Source organism: Zeus faber, assembly GCF_960531495.2.
Source record: "Zeus faber genome assembly, chromosome: 21".
In the NCBI taxonomy this organism is placed as follows: Eukaryota; Metazoa; Chordata; class Actinopteri; order Zeiformes; family Zeidae; genus Zeus; species Zeus faber.
The window spans coordinates 5,025,162-5,038,706 of NC_137208.1; the positions used below are offsets into that span (position 1 = coordinate 5,025,162).

Below are 13,545 nucleotides of genomic sequence, written 5' to 3' on the forward strand. Positions count from 1 at the left end.
CAGCCGGGGTAGCGACCGAGTCTGGGTCCTTGCACCGCATTGGCCAACCAGGTTTCAGTAAACGCCAGCACGCAGCAGTTCCCAATGTCCCGCTGGAAGTTAATCCGTGCCTGTAGTTTGTCCATTTTATTATCCAGGGATTCAACATTTGCAAGTAAAATGCTCGGTAGGGGTGATTGCAGTATCACAGCCGAGGTCTGTATAGGACACCGGCACGTTGGCCTATTGTCTTTCTCCTCCATCGATGTGTTGGTAAACAAACCGATGGCAGGACAACAGAATTGCAGCATGTACTCCAACCTATATAGATTTATAGATTCATCTTTAAATCAACAGACATTATTTATCTGTAACTCAAGTGGTAATCCATTAATAGTATTTTGAAGAGCCTCCTGGGATTACAAAATATCCTGACCCATGTAAGCGTTCAAGAAAAAAACAACAACAAATGAATTAAATCGAACTTTGGAGGAACGACGGTGACCTTAGAGCGAACACTGTTATAAGAATGAAGGTAAATCTGGATGTTCAATAAAATAAAAAACCTTTTCAGTTTTTAATGGATTCTGGGACATATAGTATAATAGATCCAACATAGACAATCTTATGGATTGCCACTTTACATCTCTTTACTTTAAATAGATTCCAACTGCATCTTTTTTCATCCTTCATTCATCCAGATCGACAGTTTACTGACCAAAACTACAAGGTTCATTCTGGCATTACAATCTTAAATTCAAGAACTTTCAAGTACTTTTTTGAGCGCAAAAAATCATTGATCTTTATTAATTTAAATAAAATATAAACAGTCTCATTGTCTATTATTTATATTAGTGTATTGTGGCAGTTCCCCTTGCCACATTCCATCCCAGTGGCGTTTTCACGTGGCCTCTTCCTGTCATAATTATGGCAGTAAATGAGGGAGGAAAGGAGAGGAATGCAACCAGGAGGGTGCTGAAGGGGTGGTTCAAAGCAGGTGTTGGTAGTGTGTGTGTGTGTGTGTGTGTGTGTGTGTGTGTGTGTGTGTGTGTGTGTGTGTGTGTGTGTGTGTGTGTGTTGCGTGTGTGTGTGTGTGATTTCTCTTGACTTGATTTGGCCACTAGAGGGCAGAACACAGTGCCGGTGTCGTGCCAAAAACCGATCGTCTGACAAAAAAGTGATTGGAGCATCTACTCTGTCACGGAAACATTATTTATGTCTCAAAATGGCTTGGTTACATTCATTAGGGTTATATTTTAAAGATTATAGCCCACCCAATCCTTTTTACCTGTTGAAATGCCTTTAAAGGGCCAAAACCAGTAAGATGTCGTTTTCTCTTTGCCGAAAAGTGATGGCAGGTCCTACCCTGTGACTGAAAGGTTGTTTCTGCCACAAAATGACGAGATGACAACTGTGTGAGATATCAGGCAGGTCTGACGCCTTTTACAGCTTTGTATATGAGTAAGAAGACTTTAAAATCCACTCTAAAGGAAACTGGGAGCCATTGCAGCGGACCTAAAATTGGAGTGACGTGTTCTCGCTTCCGCTTTCAAAAGCAAAAGACTTGAGCCCACGTCAGTCTGTTAGGAGGGTAATGAGGGATGTAAGGATCCAAAAGTGAACTGTATTGTGAATGTTGTGATGTCGTGATGCGTAAGGGTCCTTTTCACAGTGATGCTGTGTTCACATGCATTCAAACTCAACCCATGTCAATCTCACACACGTTTGTGTGAAATTCTGTTTATTTGCCTTTTCAAAGTTTCAAACTAAAATACAATGAAGTGGATTTGCACATTTTTAATCGAAAAAGTAAATATTTTCCTCAAAATCTTTATATTCCAACTCCACAACTCCCCTATATATTTTTCCATTGAGTTGGCGTCCACTTGCAGTACCTAAACCGACCACCAGAGGACGGCGTCCGACAGGTGCAGAATGGCTGCACTAAGGGCTTCACTGGGTTTCAATATCCAGTATATACTGTAACTAACCCTAACCTTAACCCTACCCCTGACCCTAACCTGCATAAAAATACATTTTAGGGACAGAGAACCTCACCACAGACTTATCTTCTCAACTGCGTCTCAATTTGTGTCTTACTTCAACAAAACTTTGATATTGTGTATCAAAGGGCCATAACTCCTTATCATTCCATGATCCTTATAATTCCATGACTCCTCCATTTAAAAACAACCAAAAAAACAAACATCTGAACAACCAAGTGTACGTTTACTGTCAATTTATGTGGTTTATAGGCTTATTGCAAACATTTTGTTTACTGTTTAAGGTTTATTATATTTAATGTCAGGTTGTTTGTACATCACCATTTCTATCTTATTTTCATCTTTCTGCTTCACTCTTTACTTCATCTTATTGTAAAGGACCTCATATTTTTTATGGCTTTATTATTATTATTATTTTTTTAATCTTTTAGTTTTGATTGTTTGAGACAATGTAATTTCTCTCCAGGATGAATTAAGTCTCTATCAATGATCTATGTTCCATATGTCATTGGGTGAACACTCCAAGTGCTAAAAGTCACCACCACACCAGTGTGCACACCTGGCTGGCATGGAAACCACAGAGTATCCACCTGGGAGAAGGCCACTTCTGGGCTTGAAAGTCATATTTGCATATTCAGGGTTGAATAACTGGGCTCGGCCCAGAATAGTCTCCTGTGTCTTCCAGCAGATGTTCTCGTCCCCACGGTGACTCATATCGTCATTATTTCACACTTTACCGTCCTCTCCAAACCATAGCGTGAACAGTGATATGAATATTGGCAGCTCCGCTCCATCATTAACACTTCCAGGCTGAAAGTGTAGTCAATTAAAACTCAACAATTCCTGGAGAAAATGTGTAAAGTGTCCCTGTGTGGCCGTTAGTGTGTCTATGTATTATGTGTATTAGTATTATTATTATCATCAAAAGGAACTCACAATCAGATTATATTGCGTTTTTATATATTTTTTTTAACGGATTGTTAAATAGTATTTTATTTTTATCCTTTTTATATTATTACATATTACATTATTTTCAGATTCCAATTATTTCAGGTTATTTGATGTTATATAATGTTATTATTATATGATGTGATTTATATTACCAATGATAATAATGATATAGAGTTTATTAATCCCTCTGGAGGAAATGAGTTCTCTGCATTTCCCCATCCTCGTATCTGACATATCTAGGGGCAGTGGGCTGCCACCCTCGTAGGGTTAGGGTTAGGGCAGTTGGGGGTTAAGTGTCTTGCTCAAGGACACTTCAGCACCGTACCTGCTCTACCGCCTGAGCTACTGCCCCCGACTGTCCTACTATCAGATAAGTGTCTGTCAGTCCATTTGGCCCCTCCCCCCTGTGTGCTTCTAGAAAAAGAAAGTGCCACGCCCTCAGCAGCACCTGTGGGAGCGTCAGTCCAATCCTTCCACAAAGTGGGAGCCTGCGAGTGGAGACGAGCAGCTCCATTTCATGTCTTTCACGTCCATGTGGCTCAATAACTCTGGAGTAGCGCGGCAAAAAAGGCTAAAAGTTTCATATTAATAGGATATATTAGAACGACAACAAGTGTTCACTTACACATTTCTTGATGTGTTTTTAATGTAAATATCAAAGTGTCCCTCATAGTGGTTTGACCACACCACATAAAGCTTTGAGTATGTATTCATCTGTTTCCTGTTTAGGGCCCTGAGAGATGCTGAATTTAGCATTGAAGGATTATAGGTTCACAATTTTTTCAACATTTTCCAACCAACATTTTCCCTAAAATGTTGGTTCCTATCAATTATTTATAACTGTTCATAGAAACAACCTCACTGAGCGCTGTACTGTAGAGGAACTTACCACTCTGCTGCAGCTTCTCACTGGGCCTGAATGCAGTGCAATGGAGCAAATGTTTAAACTTCCATTAATCTTCTTTTTGAAAATGGGAAACTGGCAATATGGACCCACGTGTCTTTGTGTATTTTTTATTTATTTTTTTTACACGTTTTGAATAACATTACAATGTTGGCTACAGAAGATCGTAACGTAACTTCCTGTTTCCAGTCTCTTACTTCCTGTTTCTAGTCTCTTGGGCTCCATTTACCTGCCATTAAAACACAATCTGTATCTGGGTGTTTTATCTGGATAAGGGAAAACACATGTTGATACAATCACTACAGATTTTCTGTAACATTGCTGAGAAAGGAATCCATCCACAAGTTCAAAACGTCCCCTAACTCCAGTTTACTTCGTCTAACTGCGGCTGACTGCGGCTGACTGTGTTTGTAATGGAAATGTTTGGACTCGTTGGAAGGTTTGTGATCCACTCCCATCGTTGAAGGACTGAACGATGCGCTCATTCTCCAGATAACGTATCTGGACACAGATCCCATCTTCATGCAGGTGTCACAGGGGCCTTGCCTTAGCCTGGATGTGGCCAAAACAGCTGATTTGAGGATGGACAGACGAGTTAATGACCTTTTTTACCACAAAACAATGTCAGACTTTCTGACTGTAACGTGAGTTTCCTGTTTTTAAAAAGGAGTTTTAACATTTCAAGGAGACTTAACATGTGATTTCAGGCTTGCAGACTCAGCAGATTGCCAGTAGGAAGTGACGCAACTTCCGGTTTCTAGTCTCTTTGGAATTTATTTTTGCCATTTCTGGTGAAAGAGTAAATAAAACCATGAACCACCTGATAAAACCTATAACATATGGAGACTTTCTGACTCTTTTGGACTGCACTGAAGCCCAGTGAGAAGCTGCAGCAGAGTGGGAAGTTTCTCAATAGTCAAGCGTTCGGCGAGGTTCCTGCTCTGAACGGTTCTAAATGATGGAACCAACATTTTCACAAGACGTGGGTGGAAAAATGACAAACCAATCTTTGAAATGACGTTTTAAATATGGAGTAATAATGATATTGACTGGGAGCAAAAGCTGAAATATCCTTTAAATCTTGTGATAAAACAATCACCAACATTTCACAGTTTCCGTGAGGTGTCGCTGCAACACGTTGAACCTGAAAAAGTCCCAAATTGTGCAGTTTGTAGTTTTCTTCCTCACAGCCACCGTCTCAGAGGAGCAGTCAAAACACGTTGATTTGCATGTGAACGCCTCGCTGCCCCCCGAGGCCTTTAAATAAGAGCCGGTGACTCTGAATCCCGGTTCTAGACGGAATCGACCCATCGAGCTGAGCAGCCATGAGCTTCACGTCCATCGTCTGCTTGGTGCTGTCCCTCTGGCTCCACGGTAAGAGCAAAACAAATCTGACTCTGAAGCCAATGAATTGAATCTTTCAATGAAGTGTAACAACACAATGGGTCTTATGGCTCTTTTTTGGATCCATTTCCTTGCAGGGTCTTATGGGCAGATTGTGGTGACGCAGACGCCGAAGAGCAAGTTTGTATCTCCGGGTGAGTCGGTCAGCATCAGGTGTCAGTTCAACAGTGACGTATACCGAGATTCACACGGAGATCGTCTGAGCTGGTACCTCCAGACCCCCGGGGAGCCCCCAAAACTCCTGGTATATCTTGTCACAAAACGTTATTCCGGCGTCCCGACTCGATTCAGCGGGAGCGGATCCGGGAAGGATTTCACACTGACCATCACCGACGTCCAGACAGAAGATTCTGGAGATATCTACTGCCAGAGTTTCCATTACCCCCAGAGCGTCAACACATGGACACGGTGATACAGGCTCGTACAAAAACCTCCCCTGGCGTCACACACCAGCGCTCACATTCAGGGATTTAACGACACAGCGGCTAAGAAACCAAGGTATTTCATTTATTTTGGAATATTATTGATAAATAATATTTATTTAGTTCTTTATTGTGAAAATCATTGTTTTATTCAGGCATTGAGCTGTTTTTTTATGTGAGATATTATGTTGATGTTCAGCACAAACCTTAATGCCTCCGGTATGTAAGAGTCACTTGTAATAAATAAACATAATACTTCTTATTATTATTATTATTAAATAAATAAATAGTTTTTTACAAAATAAAATAGTAAAATATATATTTCTTATTTCTTCATTATTAATTATATTTATATATTTTCTCAAATTATATTTATCTATTATGTTTCTCAAATGCTCCTGTTTTTGTAAGCAAAGGCCTCACGACTTAATATTCGAAATATTCAGGGTTTTCATCCTTTATTTTAACTTTTACAATATTTAGACATTTTTGGAAATGGGCAGTACTTCAGAGCCCACTAAAGGAGTTCTGAGTGGAAGAATAGTGGCATGTTGCTAAAGTTGATGAAAGTATGAATAACAAGGCGGTGTGTGCAGCCGGGCATCATGGTCAAATAAGCCCCTTCAGAGTGACATCTCCTCACTTAGCACTAAACTATTTACTGATATTCAGCTTCAACTGGACATATCTGCATTCATTCCTTCAAGTCCTCCATCACCACCAGAGCCACCGGCCTTAGCATTAGCATGTGGGCGGAGCGAGACGAGGGAAAAGGTCAAACCAAGCGGTCGTTATTCAGAAATAACCCACAACCGACCTTGCTGCTCTGGACCAATCAGAAGGGAGTATTCCACAGAGCCACCGTGTAATAACACCAAATAAAACCAGTTGAATTGAATGAGGAGAACTTTATTGTCTTTATTGTCTGAAATCAAGTGGGTTAGGGCTCGGTCTATGTAGGGGTTAATACACAAGTGGAAGCGGTCGCCATAGCAACGGGTGGTGGTGGTGGTGGTCTCAGCAGTCTTGGCGGCTGAGGCTCTGGGTGACGGGGGTCTGGGAGCCCCGCTGGGCCCGGCAGGTCACCCGCTCCGCCCCCGTCCACTCCCGGTCGCTGAGGGTCAGGGTGCTGGTCCAGCGGTACAGGTTGCCCTCGCCCCCCTGCGGTGTCCCGGGGGTCGCGGCGCTGGAAGCTCCGCCCAACGCGGTGGTGGTGCCGCTGCTGTCGTCCAGCGTCCAGCTCAGCTTCCAGTCGGACGGGAAGCCGGCGTCCGCCAGGCAGGTCAGCGTGGCGGACCCCGCCACTGAGGCCAACTTCTCTGAGGAGGGGGGCAGGACGGTCAGGGTGGGCGGGCGTTCACCTGGAAACACAGACAGAGAAAGACAGAATGGAGGGATGGATGGATAGATAGAGGAAATTGCGGAAAAATAGGCAACAATAATACAAATAAAAAAATTGGCTAAATATGCAATAACCTGAAAAAATAGCAGAATATATGGCAACACACAATAAATATAAATATGAACTTGTCTAATAATAACCAACCTAAAGTTCATCCATCATGTCATTTTTGTGCATTTGGTCTGAGCAAAAGTTAGAAAAATAAAAACTATAGATACATAAAATAAACTAAATATGAAAATAAAACAATAATAAGAAATAAATGAGTAAATTCCAACATTTAAAGGGAACTTACTTCCGACGTCCAGTCGGGTGCCGCTGCCGAACGTATCACAGTGAAACATCCTCATTCAGCAGCTGCACAAAAACCTCATCACACTCATTCAAACACGTTTTAAAGATGAGAACAAACACTGTGCATCCTCCCGTACAGCTCTACATGTATAGATGCATGTACAGATGGAGATGGACAGCTGCTACACTTTGATTTCATGAAATATTTAGTGAAAATACAGTCGTGTGTGAGTGACCAGAGACATGTTCATAAAGTGTTCAAGAAGAGGAACAAAAAAACAAAAACAGAAAAATCTGTTTTTATTCGTTTCAATTCTGCTTTATGCTGCTTTTTTCTTATTCTACGTGACGCTGTGTTTTCATAGTTTGGATCTCAATATGCCTCTGTAAATATATCTTTAACCCAGTGTCATAAGTTGCTATAGCAAGATAGGAGGATTGGGGCCATAGGAATTTTTTGGAAAATGATGTGAGCCCTGCGATCTATCTCAGAATTCTGAGAGTAAAATCAGAATTATTATTCAAATAATTTAAGTCCTAAAATTATTTGAGGTTAATCTCAGAAATAAATTCCAAACTCAATTAATTGTAATAATTATTATTCAAGTACATTATTTTAATAATAATTCTGACTTCTGTCACAGAATTCTAATGTTTATTTTCACGAGGGAAAATAAAGTGTGACTGTGGCGCCCTCTTTCCGTCACCGGTAGTACTACGGTGTACGGTCCCAGGCCTCACAAGTTGGTTCACCTTTGACCTGAGAACAACAGATCCTAAAAACCTCGGTGCATTTATCCCCATTTCATTTCACCATACAAAATAAATCGGTGTGATGAAAGGATCCCGTGAATGCAGATGAGTACCTTTTTAATTTTTCTTATTTCCATCAGCGCTTTCAGTTCCCCGGAGAGCCGAACGAACACCGCGCCAAGATGGCGGCGTCCGGCTTCCGGCTTTGTGAGGTATTCACAACACCTGAGTGAAACACGCGCACCAATAATGTCCTAAACCTCAGCTGCGTTTGACCATCTATTTCAATATTAAAACGTCAGAGCAAAGCCTTGTTGTCCGTAAGAATGTAAATAATATAATCCAATGTGCGTTCAGTTTTATACGTCCGATTGAATGAGAATTACAATAAGAATTTAACGGTTGAAATTCAATTTTGACTGCCAAATTAAAATGTGAAAAGTGCATCTACCCGTCGGAAAATGTAACCTAAAACTCCCAAACCCAATTTCAGCTCATTCTCCATGGCACACTACGGGTGTAATATATCTTTGTCCACAACGTGGGTGTCTATGGGCTTGTGGCGCTGTTCTGCCTGGCTTAGGCATTTGTGTAAAAATGGTGTTTAAATTGTAAATGTGTTTGGAAATTGTTATTGCCTGATAAAGTGTAGCTCCCCCTTGTGCCGCCAAAACAGCTGTGACCTGTGGAGGCGTGGACTCCACAAGACTCTGAAGGTGTCCTGTGGTTTCTGGCACCAAGAGGTTAGCAGCAGATCCTTTAACAACAAACAAACAACAACAAACAAACAATATTCATCACGCAACACACCACACTACAACACATGCTTGCACACACACACACATGCACATGCTTTTGATGGTGGCCGGTGAAATGGATTCTCTGCTTTTGACCCATCCTGGCTTGTCCTTCCTCCGGGGGCACAGCCAGGAGCAGTGGGCAGCATACGTGGACGCGCCCGGGGACCACGTGATAATGTCCATCGCTGGTCAGACGATGATGGGTGCATGTTTTTGGTGGGGGTGACTAATCTCCTGGTTTTGAGCCCTGCCTGATATTTGGAATAAACCTTGTAGACTTTGACTTATTACCTGATTGTTTGTGTGTCGTGCTTATCGGCTCACATCCCTTCTGAGTGAGTGAGCGTAACAATATATCTGCGTTTCTGTATCTGTTTTCTACAATCCATTGATGTAGACAGGTCAGATCAATATTATGTCAAAGAACTGGAAATAAATCAATGAAAATGGACTTATTCACCATGAAAGATGAGGACTACAGGCCGATAAGCGAGGACCCGTGTTATTTCACGGTAAGTGGGCGTGGCTGGTATATATAGTGTGTGTATATAGTGTTTCGCACGGTAAAGGGGCGTGACAATTGCAAACACTAGTGTAGTGAATACTGACACACTGCAAGAACAAGACTGAGATTGAGAACGGAGATGAGATGTATACAGTGTATATAGTATATGTAGTGTGTGTGTGTATGTATGTATGTATGTATGTATGTGTATATATATATATATATTCAAGATTCAAGATTTTTTATTTGTCACATACATATACATACTTCCATACATATATGCAGTGAAATGTAATGCAACGCACCCGGTGATAGCACACAAGAAGTCCTAGGAAAAAGTACTAAAATAAAATAAAATAAAAAGTAGAAAATTACTTTCTAATAGACCGACTAACTGACTCCTAAAACGTAATACAGTAAGTGGAATACTTATAGAATAAGATAAAAAATATATAGAATAAAATACAATAAAAAATAAATTGAAATAAAATGGAATAGGTTGAAGGAATATGCCTATGTATATACAGATATGTGCATTTAAAGTGGCATGTGAATTAAAGTGGCATGTGAATGTGAATAGTGTGAGGTAGTGTTTGGGATAATACAGCACAGTATACAACAGTACGGCGCAGCAATACGGCATCACGAACAACCCTGAACAGTGATACAGTATGCGGTACAGTATGCTACATACAGTACAGACTACATACAGTTAATATATATATATAAAGGGAGATGCTTGACACTGAGACGCCGCAGAATTGTACACAGTGTACAATAGACTGGTCAGAGAGCTGGTCCGAAGTCCCAACGGTCGTTAAACTGGCAGCTCGCTAAGTGAGGATCACCTGTAGTTGAAAGGCTCCGGGTCAGTGCCATCGGGCTCCGGCGGGGGCGGCGATGCTCCGCACGGTGGCTGCCCGTCGAGCGTGTTGAAAGGTTCGGATTCGGTTCTGAAGGAGACTCACGGCGGCGCTCGCTCGAGTCGCTGTAGCGCACCGGGAGCGAGGGAGGGGAGTCGGGAATGGAATTCCTCCAGGAATAATTTAATTCTGTCAATTATTTTTATTTGGGTGGAATGCGAAGAGTAAACCAGTCACGTTCCATGTTAATTACGACAAACACCTCACGTTTATTTATTATTATTATTATTATTATTATTATTATTATTCTTTTGATTTAACCTCGACTTAAATGGAGTCCTCGGTGATTGATTCCAGAATGTTTCCCGAGGATTCGGCGTCGTTGGCGGAGGGGCTCCCGACTCATTCGGAGGTTTCGTTCGCCTGGAACGAGTCGTCCGCGAGCGGGCCTCGTCCCAGCGGAAGCGGAAGCCCCGGCTCCGCGGCCCGGATCGGCGCGAACGCTGTGCTCGTACGCGGTCAAACCGTGGGTCGGCGGGCCGCCCTGCTCCGGTCCGCGGGCGCATAATATACCGTCGTTGTAGCCGTGTTCCGAGTCCGGGCTCGGCGCGAGAACCGCGGCCCCCGGCGGCGGGAAGTAACGAAGAGCAGGTACTCCCGTTACTCCACCCAGGTACATTTATCTGTGCTTGGCTGCGTTACATTCCCTTTGTTTACCTTCGGTGTTTGCCCGACTCCATTTCAAAGCGAACGGCTACTCTAAGTGACTAACACGGCCTCGCTACTTTATTATTTTGAACAACCATTTACAATTAATATTGTTTATCTGTGTGTAACAGCTGATTTTGGGGGCGCTAAGCTAGCTCCACCTGCTGAACGAGATAGCGCTGAAAGTTTGAACCACTTCCGGTTTTCCAGTGACGCCGAGTGAGTGCGTCTGACGTCACACGCTCGTCGTCGTAAATGGACGCGAGCCTCGCCCCCGGCGCGCGCGCACGAGCGTGGGATTTATTGTTGTTATTGTTGTTATTGTTGTTATTGTTGTTATTATTGTTATTGTTGTTATTATTGTTATTGTTGTTATTATTATTGAGAGAAGTAATGCGGAAGTAAGCTGAAGTAAGCAAAACAAGTCATCACACCTAAAACATAGAAAAAATAAAATGGGAATATACATTGAACCTAAAAACGATAAAAAAAAAAATTCTAAAAATTCAAAATTTCGCAACATACAATGAACCAAGAAAATGACAAAAACAAATTAAAAATAAAAAAAACAGAAATTTGGCATCCAAAAAATGTACTGAAAATCTGGCACCCTAGAAAATTACAAAAAATCCAAACATTTGGCATTATACAATGAATGAAGCGAAGGGGAAAGACAAATAATACATAAATAGAGGCATTTAGATAGATTAGATTCAACTTTATTGTCATTAGCAGAGTACAGGTACAGAACCAATGAAATGCAGTTGACGTCTAACCAGAAGTGCAAAAGAAGCATTTAAATACCAAAGTGCTATTTGAATGCAGTGTTTCTGTGGAGTTATGTAGGCAAAAGAGATGTATTATGTACAACAGTGTAAGGTTATAAATACAGGTTTGTCAGGAGTGTAGGGGGATTATGTACAGAGAGTATAAATAGACATTTTATATAAATACTATATATAAACATGTAGTATATCTATGTATATTGTGCAGGTTTTGGTCAGGTTATGGAATATAAAAAAAAAAGTTAAGTTAAAAAAATATTGTGCAGTTTTTTAGGTGATAGCAGTGCAAGGGCAATTGATGAAACAGTGCAGTAGTGAGTGTAAACAGTTATACAGTGCAAGGCAGTAAATGTGAACAGGTGAACATTGCAGAAAGTGAGATGCAACAGGTAAGCAGGTAACAACGGGTAAGCAGGTAACCATTTAAAAGTCCAGTGCTAGGGGGGGTGGGGGTTTATTCAACAGTGTTACAGCCTCTGGAAAGAAGCTGTACTTGAGCGTGCTGGTGCGGGAGTGCAGGCTCCTCTATCGCTTGCCAGATGGGAGAAGGGTGAAAAGTCCATGGTTAGGGTGGGTGTCATCCTTGACAATGGATTTGGATTTGTTTAAGCAGCGGTCATGGTATGTGTTGTGGATGGTGGGGGTACAGCCAACAGTCCTCTGGGCAGAGTTCACTACTCTTTGTAGTGCCTTGCGGTTGGCAACGTTGTAGTTACCGTACCAGACAGAGATGCAGTTAGCATCAGTGTGTACGCTCTCAGTGGTACAGCGGTAGCAGTCCGATAGAATCCTAAGACAAAGCTGTGCTTTCTTAAGGGTCCGTAGGAAGTGAAGGCGCTGATGCGCCTTCTTCACCAGACTGGAGGAGTTGAGGGACCAAGAGAGATTTTCTCTGGTGTGGACCCCAAGGAACTTAAAGCTAGACACACGCTCCACCTCAGCACCGCTGATATGGAGGGGGGGGTATGTTTGCTCCTGGTTCTCCTGAAGTCCACAATGATCTCCTTGGTCTTCTTGGTGTTGAGTTCCAGGTTATTGTTTTTACACCACGTAGTTAGATGTTGAACCTCATCTCTATATGCTGTTTCATCCTCATCTCTGATCAGGCCCACCACAGTGGTGTCATCTGCGAACTTGATTATGGCATTGGAGCCATAAACAGGGGCACAGTTGTGAGTGAAGAGAGAGTAGAGCAGAGGGCTCAACACACAAGCCTGCCTGATAGTCTGATAGTGGAGGAGGAGAGACTCCCCAATTTAACAGCCTGGGGTCTGTTAGTAAGGAAGTCCATAATCCAGTTGAAGAGTGAGTTGCTGATGCCAAGCTGGCTGAGCTTGGAGATCAGCTTGGAGGGGATCACAGTGTCGAATGCAGAACCAAAGTCAATAAACAGCATTCTAGCATATGTTTTTGGGCTATCCAGGTGGGTGAGTGCTAGATGGAGCACTGTGGAGATAGCATCCTCTGTTGATCGGTTGCGTCGGTAGGCAAATTGGTACGGGTCCAGTGAAGGGGGCAGGCAGGCTTTCAGATGTGAGAGGACCAGCCTCTCAAAACATTTTGCAATGATGGGTGTCAGTGCAACAGGGCGGAAATCGTTCAGTTCCTTGGCTGTAGAGTGTTTAGGCACCGGAACAAAGGTGGCAGATTTAGGGAGGAAGCAGGAAGATGATGGTGCAAGATTGAAAAAATATTTTTATTTTATTTTTTACAAATCATTTTGTTGCTGTTGAATCATTGTGGCTACACAATGAAAATGCACAAAGCCCAAA

At 42.2% G+C, this 13,545-nt stretch overlaps 2 gene segments (V, D, J or C); one reads left to right on the forward strand and one right to left on the reverse strand.

The window, feature by feature from the left end:
* Positions 1–5,162: 5,162 nt before the first annotated feature.
* On the forward strand, positions 5,163–5,653 carry LOC307246423 (immunoglobulin kappa variable 4-1-like). The segment is given in 2 exons: positions 5,163–5,211; positions 5,319–5,653.
* A 1,027-nt stretch (positions 5,654–6,680) lies between these two features.
* LOC307246424 (Ig kappa-b4 chain C region-like) lies at positions 6,681–7,409 on the reverse strand. The segment is given in 2 exons: positions 7,361–7,409; positions 6,681–7,024 (listed from the first exon to the last, which is right to left on the reverse strand).
* Between the last annotated feature and the right edge of the window lie 6,136 nt (positions 7,410–13,545).